This window comes from Podarcis gaigeae, assembly GCF_964106915.1.
Source record: "Podarcis gaigeae genome assembly, chromosome: 4".
Classification (NCBI taxonomy): Eukaryota; Metazoa; Chordata; class Lepidosauria; order Squamata; family Lacertidae; genus Podarcis; species Podarcis gaigeae.
In genome coordinates this window covers 42,577,328-42,594,119 of record NC_139677.1, presented here as the reverse complement: position 1 = coordinate 42,594,119, position 16,792 = coordinate 42,577,328, and the positions used below count along the sequence as shown (strand labels likewise).

General features: G+C 42.5%; 1 protein-coding gene across 4 annotated transcripts in view; it reads right to left on the bottom strand.

Moving 5' to 3' along the window:
* RAI2 (retinoic acid induced 2) overlaps nt 1-16,792 on the bottom strand; it is a 100,427-nt gene that overhangs the window by 70,012 nt on the left and 13,623 nt on the right. For 2 of the 4 annotated variants that reach the window (XM_083734429.1, XM_083734426.1), the window contains exon 2: nt 2,756-2,859. The gene's annotated coding sequence lies outside the window, so the exon portion shown is untranslated. Of the gene's footprint in view, nt 1-2,755; nt 2,862-16,792 lie in introns of all 4 variants that reach the window. The other 2 variants (XM_083734427.1, XM_083734428.1) reach the window with 2 other exon arrangements.

Sequence of the window (16,792 nt, the reverse complement as noted above, 5' to 3'; positions counted from 1 at the left end):
TTAATATATCAGTAGTCTGCAACCCTAGGCACATTTACCTGTGCCTTACTATTAAATACACAGGGTCAGAATTCTAAGCAAGCTTGCAGAAGATTGCACTGTAGGCAATACAGGGCAATAGAATTGCAAAGAAATTGGATGTTTTGGAGCTGTTTCTGAGGGAATTTGGCAAAAATGACACGGGCCCAGACACTTGAGCCAATTTCTGCCCGGAAACTGCTTGTGGGTGCAGTATTCCTGATATATCTGGAAAATTCCAGCCATATAACAACCCTAGGAAGCCTGGTTTTTAAAACTAACATTTTCCACACACAATAAAGATTCACATTGTAACAATGCAGCCTTTAAAACAAAAAAAACCCATATGAAAGAAAGTGACAAGAATGTAGGATAATGTCATGTGGCTGAAAAACAGAACAGGAACCCCCAGTGAAATTGCTTGCCTTTTGTGAGCCCTGGCAGGATGAATAAGTGATGTAAAAGGGGCAGGGTGTGGGGAGACAGAGGTGATGAAGCAGAGACAAGCATCTCTGTCACCATAGCAACAGCAGCATTGCTGTGACACAGCAGTAGATTCCCTCCAAAATATGCCAACACAAATAAGCTGTGTGTTAGGAGGCAGAGAGTCAAGGCGTTTCATCCAGTGAGACTGCAAAGCATGTAAGTAACAAAATGCAAATGCAGCACTCACGAGAGTGACTCATTGCTACTTGCAAATACACTTTCTAGCAATACATAATTTTAATGGCATATCTTATTTCCTTGATTATAAAAAGGGAAAGAAGCAAATTGCCAAATCTTATACACACAAGCGGTAAATACAGGAGGTTGTCTGACATGCTATTTGGAGTGCTAAAATATTAATTGAATAATAAACAAAACCAGGGCAGTTTTCTAAATCTTGGCTGGGGTGGGAATTCCTTGCTTTGCATTAATAATGCAAACCAGTGTTACCCATTTCATAGTGCTGTGCATTCAACACATCACAGAATTATAAACATATTCAAGCTCAGCTATGAATTATGTTTTTTGCTTTTGTTTTAAATCACAAAACGCTTACACAGGTTAGCCATACATCAACAGTTGGCTTTGCCATAGCCTGGCCTTTACATCTGCAAGCTGATACTAGGGCATTTGGCCAAGCACAAGCAGTCCCTGATATCCAACATGTTGTGTGGGGGGTGTTTGCCACCCACCCCACTGCCAGGCTCAGTTTGAGGTGCAAGTACTGGTGTACAAAGCACAATAGAGCTGGCAACCGGGATGTCTAAAACACAGTCTCATCCCTTGTATACCCAGCTGATCCTCTCATCCCTTACTTACCCAGCCCAAGAGGGCAACCTGCAAATTCTATCCTATCAGGAGGTCCATTCCACACAATGTCAGAACCAGGCTTTTTGTGTGGTGGCACCTACCCTCTGGAACAGCCTCTCAGTCCTATCAGACAGGCACCATCTCTGTCGTCTTTTCAGCACCAGTTGAAGATCTTCCTTTTCTAACAAGTCCTTTAAGTATACATTTTATCCCACTCTGTGTCCACACTGGACTTGAGATGGTTTTTCTAGATTTTTTAAAAATTGCTAATTCACCTTGAGATGTTTTATAGGAAATGATTCATAAATGAAGTAAACAAACAAACAAACAAACAAACCTTCCCTTCATCTTAAGGATGTTTACCACATGTCCCCACTCAAATTGGCACTGTAGGTGCCACATTTGTAAGAACTCAATCGTTCAGTGTGGCAGCCCCTGCCACTTTGGAACTCACTGGCTCTTGAGATCAAGCAGGCACTTGGAACCTGCTAAAACATTCTTGTTTGGACAAGCCTACCCAGATGCTGGGACGCGGGTGGTGCTGTGGGTTAAACCACAGAGCCTAGGACTTGCCGATCAGAAGGTCGGCAGTTCAAATCCCCACAACGGGGTGAGCTCCCGTTGCTCGGTCCCTGCTCCTGCCAACCTAGCAGTTTGAAAGCACGTCAAAGTACAAGTAGATAAATAGGTACCGCTCCAGCGGGAAGGTAAACGGCGTTCCCGTGTGCTGCTCTGGTTCGCCAGAAGCGGCTTAGTCATGCTGGCCACATGACCCGGAAGCTGTACGCCGGCTCCCTCGGCCAATAAAGCGAGATGAGCGCCGCAACCCCAGAGTCGGTCACAACTGGACCTAATGGTCAGGGGTCCCTTTACCTTTACCTTTACCCAGATGCCGAGGTGATTTTAATCTGTTTTAGCATGTTAACTTTTGTATGTTTTAAAGTATGGCTGTCAATTTTGCTCCATTTTATCGTTTTATAAACCACTCTGAGGGTTTCTTTAAATGGTGTATGGATTTCATGAAATAAATAAAATAATTATGCAGTTGCGAACATGTGTTTACAACATGCATGCAGAAAGGCAGAAGTTGCAGCCATTCTTAAACCCAAAGTTCCTGCTCATATGGAAAAGCCTTATAGTAGAACCACTGGCATGCAGTGGACCCTAAATGTTCCTGGTAAATCAGAGTATTAAAGTAGCGCCTCTGCTCCTAATTGTTCCCCTACCAGAATTTTCACTGCATACCATTGCAGAACATGGGCAGGTCCCTTTCACACCAACACTGAATGTACCAAAATGGCTGGGGGCAGCATGCATTCCTCTGCTTCTCTATATGTTGATGGGTGTGGAGACTTGTGAAGGACCCTAAAGTCTATTGAGTTTTGGTTTCACTTTTATCATTACTGAAAAACAGGTGTATGACTACCTCCTAATGTCTCACCTGGTGTTTATCCAAGTCCTGGACAGTCAGACACTGCTCTCTTGCTTGGGAGAAAAGCTGGCAGGTGAATGGGTCTCCTCCTTCTGGCTGCCACTGTTCACCCTCTCTGGGAGACAGGGAAAGGATAAGCAAGCAATTATTATCAGGAGCAGCAGCAGTAATAGGACTACGTTGGCTGCAAATGGGGTTAATGCAAAAATGACATTGCTCGGTTGGAAGTCTTCCGGGATAGCATTCACTGTGCATACTAATTAAAGAGTACACAGAATTAATGGCTGAGAGATGGGTGTGTGGCTCTTCCTTCCTCGACTTGCCATGCCAGATTATAATAGCTTTTAATAGCTTCATCACAGAAATCAGAGTGAAAATGTAATTGAAAAAACAATACATGGCTATACAGTAGTTCAATATAAGGGGAAACACAGTTTGTCGGTATCTCACCAATGACCAGTGAGATTAGTTTCCTAATTCTATTTTGTTACTTTACACTAGAAGAAATCCTTTCAAGTTCATGTGTTAATAGGCTGGCTGCAAAAAGCAGCTTTAAACTGTTTTTAATAATAATAATAATAAATAATAATAATAATAATAATAATAATAATAATATCTTTATTGTCATTGCCCCCTCTCAGGGACAACGAAATTACTTGGCTGCTCCATCCACCCAGATAGGGCACTCCATTTAAAATCAAAACAACTATAAAAACACTAATTAAAACAATATAATATAATACAGCAAGGAAGATTAGATGACTTCAAAGTCCAGGTTTCCCATTCAGGGCCGAGATCGCTCTGGAGAAGAAGCTGTTCTTGAGACGGCTCGTTCTTGTCATCATCGTCCGGTATCTCCGTCCCGACGGCAGGAGCTCGAAGAGACAGTGACCAGGATGCGATGGATCTTTTACTATGTCCAGTGCCTTCCTATGGCACCTTGTGGCATAAATCTGCTCTAAGGTGGAGAGTGGGCAGCCAACAATGCTCTCTGCTGCCTTAACAACTCTGCACAACACCATCCTGTCCTGGGTAGTACAGCTTCCGTACCACACACATAAGCCATAAGTGAGCACGCTCTCAATGGCACAGTGATAGAAGACAAGCAGCAGTTTCTGCGGAAGATGGTTTTTCCTTAGGATTCTTAAAAAGTACAGTCTCTGCTGCGCCTTCTTCACAAGCCCCCTTGTGTTGACACTCCAGGACAGATCCTCTTGTAATTCAATACCCAAAAATCTGAACGTTGTTACCCTCTCCACACAGACCCCATCAATCAGAAGTGGCTGGACATTGCTCTTCTGTCTCCTGAAGTCCACCACAAGCTCCTTTGTCTTCCTTGTATTTATGAGCAAGTTGTTAGCTCTGCACCACTCTGTCAGCCGCTCCACCTCATCTCTATAGTCCGTTTCACCCTCCCTTTCAGAGATGAGCCCAATCACGGTTGTGTCATCTGCAAATTTGACAACCCTATTACTAGGGTGAGCAGCGACACAATCGTACGTGTAGAGAATATAAAGGAGCGGACTAAGTACGCATCCCTGTGGTGTTCCTGTGTTAGTCTTAAGTGTATTAGAGGTATAAGGGCCCAACCGAACCCTCTGGGTGCGGTCCGACAGAAAGGCCGATATCCACCCACAAAGTGATAACGGGAGCCCCAGATCTTCCAGTTTAGACACCAGACGTTGTGGTAGAATGGTATTAAATGCCAAGCTGAAATCTAAAAAAAGCAGTCTGGCATAACCCCCCCGCTGCTTAATGTTGTAGTTTGAATTGTTGTAACCTTTCCTCAGACTTTAGAGAGAAGAGCAATAAATTTAAATATATATATTAATAATGGTGATAATAGTGATAAGAATGATTAAAAACTAGGGCCGATTTGATCTTAATCAGTTTGAAGTGCTTTTCAAAATCATTTTTAGCCCCATGTTTCTTGTATTACTTATTCCCCTTCTACTATATCTAAAGCTTAGATAGTGAGCATTAAGAATCAGAACACACTTAAGAAGAAAAGGGAGCAGTTGTTTTCACAGCTTCTTATTTATTATCCAATTTCAGGAAAATGTGGGGAAGCTATCACCTAATTGGGCAAATCACAGATTATTAGGTAACGGGAACAGGTGTGATCCCCAGCGGAGTCATTGGGAAGAATGTTTCATTAAAATCAATGTTCCCAGTTCAAAGCTCTGCAAGTGCTCTGATGTACACAGAGATCTCCCATGCAACCAAAGCTCCCATTCTCCTAACTGATGGGTGTGAATGGCAGATACACAAGCGGAAATTGCTGCAGTTTGCAGTGGTCAGGAATGAAATCAGGCAAGCAAATACAACCAGTTGTTGTTGTTGTTGTTGTTGTTGTTTTAGTCTACAAACAATGTACAGTGGTACCTCAGGTTAAGAACTTAATTTGTTCCGGAGGTATGTTCTTAACCTGAAACTGTTCTTAACCTGAGACACCACTTTAGCTAATGGGGCCTCCCACTGCCGCTTCACTACCGCCGCATGATTTCTGTTCTCATCCTGAAGCAAAGTTCTTAACCCAAGATACTATTTCTGGGTTAGCGGAGTTTGTAACCTGAAGCGTCTGTAACCCGAGGTACCACTGTAGAGTTAATAATAAACCCCTGCCCATTTTTACATTCCCTTTGAATGGAAATGGTGTGAAATCAATTACATCATTAATTATATATATTTGACCATAGCAAACAGTGATGCAAATCAGCTAGTTTTTGGTGGAAGCTGAACTGCAGAGGAATGGAAACAGTGCTGATTATGACCAATATAGGATGGAAATTGCTGCCTTCTTACATTCCGACTGAAGGGGCAGGTGGAGTCTGAAGAGGTGCACCTTCATTAATGTGAGCAGGGAGGCTTTCAGTCTACACAAGAGTAGCTGTTTGCACAAGGAGCCACTGGTTTTGGGTGCCTATGTAACAATTGTTGCTTTTATGAGCCTTGAATTGAAGTTCAGGTGCAGCAGTGTCCCTTAAGTTCAATTCTGTGTGCACTTTATCATGAGAAGCCACAATTCCTGTAAGTCCAATTCTGTCTCATTGGGGGAAAAGGAGCATGGCTGTCTCACAGCAAGCATTAATTACCCCTAAACCACTGAACCTCTTGGGCTTGCCGATCAGAAGGTCGGCGGTTTGAATCTCCATGACAGGGTAAGCTCCCATTCTTCGGTACCGCCTCCCAACCTAGCAGTTCGAAAGCACTTCAAAGTGCAAGTAGATAAATAGGTACCACTCCAGTGGGAAGGGAAATGGCATTTCCATGCGCTGCTCTGGTTTTGCCAGAAGTGGCTTAGTCATGCTGGCCACATGACCCAGAAAATAAACTGTCTACAGACAAACATCGGCTCCCTCGGCCAGTAAAGCGCGATGAGCGCCACAATCCCAGAGTTGTTCGCAACTGGACTTAACTGTTAGGGGTCCTTTACCTTTACCTTTACAGTCTTTGAAAACTCACTGACAGAAGACCCTTTTTTTGCAGCAGTGGTGGGTGTAAAGTAATTCAGGTCAGCCCTAGCAGATTTTCCTAGTGTGCATAAAAAGAGTCACACTTCCTTGCTGCCGCTTGCAGTAGCTTTGGAACTTGCCTGAAATGTTATTTTAAAATATTTTTCATACATAAAAATATACTTAAAACCACACACAGGTAGCCCTTATAAAAACAAAACAAAACAAAACAAAACAAAACAAAACAAAACACCAACCCTGCAATGCAATCCCATAGTATAATGCTTCCTCTGTCTTAAAAGCATTATTCTGATACTGAAGATTATTTTTCCTTTTTTTTTTAGTGTTAAATTGACTAGACCAACGAAGAGCCAATGTAGTAAATGTCACTGTTCCAATTACTTATATGGGACTAAGAAAAGGGGCTGAAATTTGCCACCAAGATAGAAATTAGCAGACATCCCTCCTCCTGCAGCAAAGTTTCTATCCCCTCCCACTGCATGAATATATTATGGTGGTTGGAGAGCTGACTGGTGCCATAGTAACATTAAGAGGAAGGTGTTCCCATTGCTCTTCAGGAATGATCATCTGTAACTAGACCTGATCTCACACTCCAAACACCACACGTCCTTGTACTTCAGACAGCTCCTTTTTTGCAATGTACAATAGCAGGATATTTCCAAGAAGCGTATGTTACTGATGGGCCATTTAGGGGGAAAATTAAACTTCAAAACCTTGCTCATCCTATTTCCTTCAGGGTCAACATTGTCCTTAAAACAATGAAAGGGCAAAGGCATTATTATCCATGAAAATGAAGAAGCATCTCTAAAAATCAGCAGCTGGAAAGGTTGTGTGCATGCCTTGAAGCAATGGGAGATATTTCAAGAGTGAAATCTCATTCAGATAGGATCAGTCTTCAAGGAGGTAGAAGAGAAAGGGAGCAAGGAAGAACAATAAGAGTTCCATTTCTGAAGAGTTCATAGAATTTCTGGTAAATGATTCTAACTAGGATGATAGCTTGCAATGGGAGGTGGATGAGAAATTCAGTTTGAATATTGATGCAAGCCTGTGTAATTTGCACATTATGAAATATGAAACCTGAAATGTATTATCCTTGGAAATTCACACTTTGCAGAATTTTTCAATGCAGTTCTCCAGCTAAAGTCTATGTACAAAAATATGTGTATTACAGGAAAGCAAGCATACAAATGCATATATTAGTGAAAATGACATACAGAAATACAGTGCTTTTTTCTGGGGGTACGCAGGTGTAAGCATACCCCTAGGTTTGGCCTCATTGAGGGGCAGTATTTCAATATGAGTAGGAAAATGAGAGTACCCCTAAACATTTTTTTGGGGGGGAAAGCACTGCAGAAATACATTGCAGAAGGGGGGGGGGGGAGCATAAAAATGTGCATGTTAAGATACATGCATACTACAATGTTGACAAATTTATCATCACATGCTGAGAGAGCCCAGAGTTCCCTGGTAAGAGGCACTGATTTTTGAACTACTCTGAGAATTGTAGCTCCGTGTGAGGAATACGAGTATCCTAGCAGCTCTCAGCACTCTTAACAAATGACACTTCCCAGCATTCTTTAGGGGAAGCCATGACTGTTGAATGAAGTATGATACTGCTATAAATGCATAGTGCAGATGAGAATGCTTCTCAGTTGAGCATGACTATACCCCAGAGGAAACCTATATAATGTGTTCCAGATGTGATGGATGGCCATCAGCCCCAGCCAGACAATCAGAGATGATGAGATTTGTAGTCCACAACATCTGGAAGACACCACACTGGCTGCTCCTGCTGTACACAGTGTTGTCTGGTTCACCTTCAGGACAGCCACAGAGCCCCTTGTCAGAGAGGTTCACGGGTTAAACCATTAAAAACCATACCCAAACCCAATCTAGGAAAGAGAAATACATGGATTTTAAATTCAAAATAAAGTTATCATTATCTGCTCATTATATTTCAGAGCTGTATCAGTCATATTAGGTCATGCATATAAAAATATGTATGGGATAATTTTGTTTAGTTAGTCAAAATACTAGACAAAAAATAATACATAACATAATCATCTTATGTTCCAAAGTTACTGATGCTTCAAAAACTGATTAAATTAAACCAGCAATAAATTGATTGAACCAATTATTTCAGTATGTTATGAAAGTATTCCAGCTTTCACTATAATCTCTTGTATTATTATTACCTCTCCTATCCTTCTGGAATGTGACAAGATGTATTAATTTGATCAAATAATGTACATGCTGTGCATCTTTTGAGACAGTCTTCTAGAACTGATCCTGCAGTATCTTTTTACTCTTTCTAACTGTGGTGTTATAATCCATAAAATTAATTCCTGTGATACATTTCATATAGTTACATATTAGTTTTTTCAATATGATTAGTCTGCAATCCAAAACCCTATCACATTGGGCTGCGGGGGAGGGGGGCATGAATTGAGCGGAGGTGTCCCTCTGTTCACCTGTCTTCTGGCTGACCTAGCTTCCTGCTGGTTGCCATCGCTGGTACAGACCTCCCCCTTCTTCCTATCAAATGTGCAGGAAGGCAGAAGACCACTTGAGCTAGGGGAGCCCAGCAAAAAACCGCAAACAGGGCATTCTGAGGGTGGCAGGGCTGAGCTGGCCTGGGATCCTCTGGCTCCTAAGCTGGTATCACAAGACAGCATTAGACCCGATCCAGGACCCCAACTGCACATACCTGGAGCTGACACACAGGGATCAAACCCAATCTGTCAGTCCACCCACATCCTTCCCGTGCTGCTGGGCAGGGCTACTGATGCGTCAGATGTTCTGATTGCAGTTCTAGTTCGGCAACATTTGGAGACCCCAAAGTCCCCCACACTTGAGATTCTGTTTTGTGTTCCCTAGCAGGAGCTTATATACTTCTTGTGAGATCCATAGCTGGCTCAAGAGTTAATTGGAATCCTGTTATGGTTGTGGTGTTGGGGATGGTATAAACATTAAGCTGACAGTACACTTCTTCCAGCATCGGGGATTTTTTTTGCACAGGTGCAACGTTGTGCTCCACCAGTGCCGAGAGATTTGGGAGCAATCCTATCTCTCCCAGCAGGCTTAAATTGAGAATAGGATCTTCTTGGCTGTAAATCTGCCCCCTTTGAATTCAACAGGATTTACAGTGTGATCCTCTCCTCATATTATACCCCGCTGAGTTCCCTTTTCATCTTGGTTAGTGCAGATTTAAAATTTGGTGTTTTGTTTTCCTAGAGCAATACACAGCTGAGTGTACCTGCTGGTTTTGATTGGAAAAAAATATATACATAGAGGAGTGATAGCGTACATAATCCAGTCATTGCAAGAGAAAGGAATAACAAAATGCAGTTTAACATATGAGATCATGGAAATATGGGCATTAACATTAGGTACTGATTTAAAGAGCCCCTTTTTATATACTCTTCAGGTTGACTGGATATGGAGAGAAATAATGGCCTCGCATTCTGTGCTAACAGTTTCCTGCTGCAGGAACTACGTTAGGATTCCTGCTGTGTTTTTGATTAATGACCTACCTGTGACTTCTGCAGATCTAGCCTGGGTTTTTTTTCCCTGCAGGCAAAAGAGGGGGGGGGAGGAGAAGCACCTGGTGCCATCATCACAGGGCTTGATTTCAATTTCATAAGGTGCTTAACATTTAAATTAATTGCAATGTCATTAAAAAGGCATTTCTAAGGCAGGCACACACATAGTCCTAAATCGGAAACTAATACTGAAAGTTGGGGTCCTGTCATTTAATCTTTGCTGGAGAAGAACACTCCCCTTTCCCTTCTTAAGTTCATCTGCTTTGGTTCCATTTGTTTGTTTGTTTTCTCCACCATACTGATAAATTTGCCCAAGTTCTGTATTTCCCCCACGTGCTAAGTTTCATCCTTTTCTTCTTGTATGACAAAAATGGTTCATTTTAAAACCTTTAAATAATATTTTTATTATTATTGTTGTTATAGTAATATTTTCTCTCTGGTCTTCCTCTTTCGTTGTCTGAAACTCTCTCTTCCTCCCAGAGTTCTTTTGCTTCCTTTATTTATCTCAAAAAGAGGTCATTTCGTTTTATTGTTCTGTTGCATTTCGTCTCATAAGAACACAGAAGAGCCCTACTCAGAACACAGCCCATCGGGTCTGAAAACCAAGCCTTACGTTGGGGGTGTCACATGCCTGTTTAGCTGGGAAAAGAGTAGACTGTGCAGTGATGCTGTTCTGCTGTTCCAGAACCAAAACCAATGGCTTCAAGTTAGAAGAAAGGCGATGGACTCTCCTTTAGAGGTTGGATGGCCATCTGTCAGGCATTCTTTAGCTGTGATTCCTACATTGCAGGGGGGTCAGACTAGATGACCCTTGGGGTCCTCCCAACTATTATTTTAGTCCAGCATCCTGTTACCCATAGTGGGTCACGGTAGATGCTTCTGGAAAGCCGACAACAGAGCATTAAGCCAATAGTGCTTCCCGCTAGCACAGGGGAGTGGGACCTATGGCTCTCCAGATATTGCTGGACTACAACTCCCATCACCCCTGGTCATTGGCTGTGCTGGCTGGGGCTGATGGGAATTCAACACCTAGAGGGCTGTAGGTTTCCTACGTTGTCTTGGCAACCAGTTACCAGTGGCATGCTACATCTAAAACTAGCTTTTTCATCTAGTCAGAATGTTTTATAGTTATCCACAGTTATCCATACATTTATTTAATTCCTTTTAAAACTACACATGACTTACCGTAACTGTGCAGTTCTGCTTTACTGGGCCCTTATTAGTCTCAGCTGTTTAAAATATATATTTAAATGGGAGTTTCCTCACATGTCTGCTTAACCTTGATGCTTTGCCAGCTGCGGCCGAGACACTGTCAGCTGGAGTTCCAAGTATTAGGGTAAGTAATAGCAGGCAGGATACCTTAGAAGTTTGTTTTCTCCAAAATTTAGAACTGCATTTAAGGTGTGAGTCTGGTTGATTTAATCCCTGACTCGGAGTCTATTACTATCTGTAGGAGGGTAATTGTAGCCACTTCTGGGAATTAAACATAAAAAGAAGCAGAAAGGAAGATAACACAATAGATGGGTTCTAAAGAAGTATGGTACCTACTACTTAAAGCTGTTTGCAGTATAAATTTAATTTTAGAGGTTATACAGACTATTATTTTATTTCTTATATTTTCATTAGTTGTTGATATTTATCTGAATTGTTTTAGGTGTTTATCATTTGTAACTTGCCCTGGGATTGGTGATGAAGAAAGGCAGGGGAAAAATTTACTAAATAAATAAATCACTTAATGTACTCTTCCTGACACACACGAACACACACACACACACACACACACACACACACACACAAAGACTAAACTGGGCGCCCCTGCTGTGTCAAGGATAGACTTTCAGACTTAACGTCATTCTTTTGTGCAAGCAAATTGTAAGATAGGAAGAAATACAAGAAACCCTGTGAGGATTTGGAAAGAAAGGATGAAAGAAAACATAGGGAAAGAGAAGCTATTTGAATTACCAAAGAATATGGGACTTTGCCCATACTTTTGTTAATAAATTCTTGGGCATGTCTAAAGCAGTCCTTTGGGTCCCAACCACAGCAAACACCAAGAACACCAACTTAAAGCACCTGGCTTTCACACACCCCTAAATCCTGGGAGCTGTAGTTTACACCCCCCCCAGAACTACAATTCCCAGCACTCTTAACAAACCACAGTTCCCAGGATTCTTGGGGGGAGCCAAGAGCCAGTGATGTGCTTTAAATGTATGGTGTGGATATGACCTGCACTTAAGAACTGAACATTGCTCTGAAAGGGCATTGCTTGCTTTCTGTGTGCCTGTAGGGCTGGCAACGGACAAGGGTAATTTCCCAGCTGTTTCTCTCACCTCAGAATTGGTGATTTTAAGATGTTTGATTTGAAACCAGGGCCAAAGCTGTCCCCCTGCAATTTATTTATTTGTTTGCTTGCTTGTGGCAGTGGTGGAATCAGAGATGAACAGTACAGTGGTACCTTGGTTCTCAAACTTAATTCATTTCGGAAGCCCGTTCCAAAACCAGGACGCACTTTCCCATAGAAAGTAATGCAAAACGGATTAATCCGTTCCAGACTTTTAAAAACAACCCCTAAAACAGCAATTTAACCTGAATTTTACTATCTAACAACACCACGGATCCGTAAAATGAAAGCAATGTTCTGTACCATAAAATAAATAAGACAGTAAGCTGTGCAACAGTGAAAATGGAAGCTCAGGAGCACGTTCGGCTTCCGAGGCAAAGTTTGAAAATCGGAACGCCTACTTCTGGGTTTGCAGCATTCGGGTTCTGACAGTGGCGTAGCGTGGGTTGTCAGCACCTGGGGCAAGGCAAGTAATTTGAGGCCCCTAACCCGTGGATTTGTGCCCCCTAACCCTAACCCCCAGATGTTGCGCCCGGTGCGGCTGGCCCCCCCTGCACCTCCCACGCTACGCCACTGGGTTCTGAGTTGTTTGGGAACTAAGCTGTTGGAAAACCGTGGTAACACTGTACAGTGGCACCTCTGGTTACAAACTTAATTCGTTCTGGAGATCCGTTCTTAACCTTAAACCGTTCTTAACCTGAGATACCGCTTTAGCTAATGGGGCCTCCTGCTGCCGCCGTGCAATTCCTGTTCGGATCCTGGGGCAAAGTTCTCAACCTGAGGTACTACTTCTGGGTTAGCAGAGTCTGTAACCCGAAGTGTTTGTAACCTGAGGTATTTGTAACCCGAGGTACCACTGTACAACCCTGTGCTTCTCTAATAAGCTAATCAGAGTTAAGACCCACTGAATTGGATGGACTAATTTCCAAGTCCATGGGCTAAACAAACAATGAAATGATTTGAAAAACAGCTGGGGGAAGGGCCATTTCACATAACCATTTCTCAAGTTATTTCCTTGATGCTCTCCATCTCTGCACTGCACAGGGGGTACCTGGTAGCTGAACTCTGTCAGGAACCTCTAATGGAGGGTGCAGCAACGATTTGGACCCACGGTGTAGGGCATCTTGTCAAAAGACCCTCCAAAACTGGGAAGTGCCCTTCTTGTGATCATGCCCACAAGGGACAAGGCAAGCCATTTCCCTCAAAGCATCTAAGGTGGCCCTGAGAATTAGAAATCCTACTTATACCTCAGAGGAAGAAAGTTTCTTCGTTGTGTTGGAAAACATAGTCACAAGCTACCGCCTCTTGCCTGAACTATCCTCTCAAATAGTTGCTCTCAAATGTGTTAGCAGGGGGACCTGTCACAATGGAGGACATGACACCATTACTTTAGCTACCTTGCTTAGCAATGGGCATGGCTCCCCTTAATATTCATTTTTTAAAATATATATTTTAGTGGGTTAAGCGGTTTTATTTATTTTAAAAAGTTCTAGACCCTTTTTCATGCAGCACAGCGATTTTCTGGAAAGGACAGGAAACGCCCCCCCCCCCACACACACATGCTTTTCAAGGTCACCAAAGGAAAACACTAGGCTATGGTTGCTGTTTCTCACTTAATAGTTAAAAAGAACCCCTCTCAACACCCTGTAGTAATCTGTGCAGTATTATGATGGACAGGAACAAGACTTCACCCTTAAACCTCCTCATCCCCCTGTTTCTTTCAGTTTCTGCCCAGTGTGTTCTGCCAATAAACAGCTTTCCTTAGGCTGCAGTGAAGTGAAATGGAGTTTGTGGGTGCCAGACTCCCCTGTGTCATGAGTTTCTGGGTGCCAGGCACTGAACCCATGGATTCAGCAAATGGCTTTATTTCAAAGAGATCCAAGATTCCGGAGCAAGAGGTCATTCAAGTTCAGTTCTTTATATATGCCCAGAAAAACATGTTTTATCATGTTTTTAATATTCTGTTGGAGCTGCCCAGAGTGGCTGGGAAACCCAGCCAGATGAGTGGGGCATAAATAATAAATTATTATTATTATACTGGATCAATTTCATCATTTTTTTGTGGAATCCCTATTTCTCTCAAGCTTTTAGGATGATCCCATTTTTGGCTGCATGGTGTGGGAATTAACTACCCCAGCACTGCTGAGGTCTGAGCACTCACAACACTGGTGAAGGTGCTTTCCATACAACATGGGAAGCACATCTGAATATTCTAACAGCTGTGCATAGTCCTAACCATGTGGTGGCAATTTAAATTCAAATCATTAAAGCACAACTGAGAGGTGTACAGTGGAGATTAGTTTCGTAATGGAGGAAATTGCTTTGCATTGTTAAACCCAGAATCAAATTAGAAGAGGGAGAATATTTCTGACTGGAACCACTCTTTTGATTAGTTACGATAGAATAATTCACAACAGATAATTTAATGAAGGGTCTGAGTTCCTTTTTATTGCCTGGGAGTGTTGCAAGATCAAATCATAATTCCCTCAAATATTTTTAAGATGTGAAAGGATTTCTTTTTTTAAAAATCCTGTGATCTTTTTTTCAATTTGTAGTTTAAATCAAATAACACCTCCCCCCAACTCCACAATTTATTTATTAAAGATGCTTTGGCTAGGTCTGAACGGGTCAAAATCAGCCAGTTTGAGATCTGTACACCAGTTTCTTAAAGGCTACTTACAATGAACATCTCAGCCTCAGTCCCCAGCACATCTCAAATGCACGGATTCTCCTGAAATGTTTATGTAAGAGATAGTCAGCTGCACACAAGGCTGTCATGTGCAAACATCAAAAGGCCAATGTCATTTTTTTCAAAGGACTGTTTGCAGATGTGTGCACTATTTGCTGACCTCTACACAATAAAAAAATTGAAACAGATTGATTATTTTTAGCAGCAACCAGTATTTATTGTCTGCTGAAAAAAACATCATTGACAGCTCAGCCCCTATGAACCACAGCAACTCATATGTGGACAAACTTTAATGAGCTGTGTAACCTCTGAGTGTCACAAATGTTATGCTAATACACAATTCATGGACAAACCTTTTAAAAAAACAACACCCTAAACTAAAGCAAAGAGAAAAGAAGTCAGAAATGGTCCATGACTCTCATTTGGTTGGGAGAACAACTGTCACAAGCCTTCTGCAGGAAATACGCCACATAACTCTTACTCTGCTTCCTCCTTTACCCATTCTTTCATCATTAACCATTGCAATTGTAGCAGTATTAGACTATGGATAAAGAAGGCCAGATAAAGTTGAGCCTGCAATCCTATACCGTGCAGCATTGTTTCCCAAACTTAGATCTCCAGCTGTTTTTGGATTACAATTCCCATCATTCCCTGACCACTGGTCTTGCTAGCTAGGGATGCTGGGAGTTGTAGTCCAAAAACCGCTGGAGACCCAAGTTTTGCTGTACAGTGGTACCTTGGGTTACAGACGCTTCAGGTTACAGACGCTTCAGGTTACAGACTCTCCTAACCCAGAAATAGTACCTCGGGTTGAGAACTTTGCTTCTGGGTGAGAACAGAATTGTGCGGTGGTGGCGTGGTGGCAGCAGGAGGCCCCATTAGCTAAAGTGGTACCTCAGGTTAAGAACGGACCTCCAGAACGAATTAAGTTCTTAACCTGAGGAACCACTGTACATGTATCCCTGGGAGCAAGTTCTGAGTAGCAGGCATGGATTTGTACTGTAAGTGACAGGGTTAACCATCTAGCTAGCTGTTAAGACACATTTCAGATTAATACAGTGACCAGCAAGGAGTGAAGGCAGGACATACCTGGCCTCTGGTACCAGCCTCACTGTTGCTTCCCAGAAGGGAATGCATGTGGGGAGAGGCAATGGGGAGGTCAGGCCTGTCCAATGCACCAGCAGGAGCTCCCAGATCGATGAGATGGGCTACTCTCATAGTTCCAAGGCTGCCACTTAGGAATTATTCAGGGTAATTTGGCACTGAACAATTCCAGAATGAACAGTGCAGCTTGGATTCTCCAGGGAGGAATCCACCAATTGCTATTGTACCCATCAACCAGGGAGAGGAGTGAATGCCTACGCCAGGGGAAGCTAACCGATTTGGGGCCAAAGGCAGCATTGACTCATGGTCAAACCTCTTGGGCTCATATGTCAAAGTGGACATGGCCAAAGTGGGTGTGACCAAATGGTTCATTTTTATTTTTTTTAAAGGACAAGGGAAGATGGGGTCAGGGGATCACAAAGCCTTTTGACATTATAGAACCACAGCAGAAGACCCATAGGAGTGGTCAGTAGAAACTTCAAAAAAAAAAAAAAAAACCCAAACAAATAGGCAAATGTTGGGGAAGGGCCTGGAGGAACCACTTTTTTAAAAGGCATCACAGAGTTTATCTTTTTTATTTAAATGACATTTTTAGAGGGACCAAACAACAACAACTTTGGGCATCACAGTTAGGCAACTATGTGAACATCAGTTCTTTTTAAATTAAATGGGGGGCAGGAACAACTTTGGGGGGCTTGCAGGTCATAGGTTAGCCAACCCTGGCCTACATTGCCTGCATGGCTAGAGGATCATGGTCTGTGAAATCAGATACCTAGGAAGATGTGGCCTAATTAGAGAAAGGTGTGTACCTGTTATTAAAAATGTGTATTAACCAGGCGTTTCAGAATAGCACTTCACCTGGGTTCAACACTGAGCTTAGACTACCAACACCGC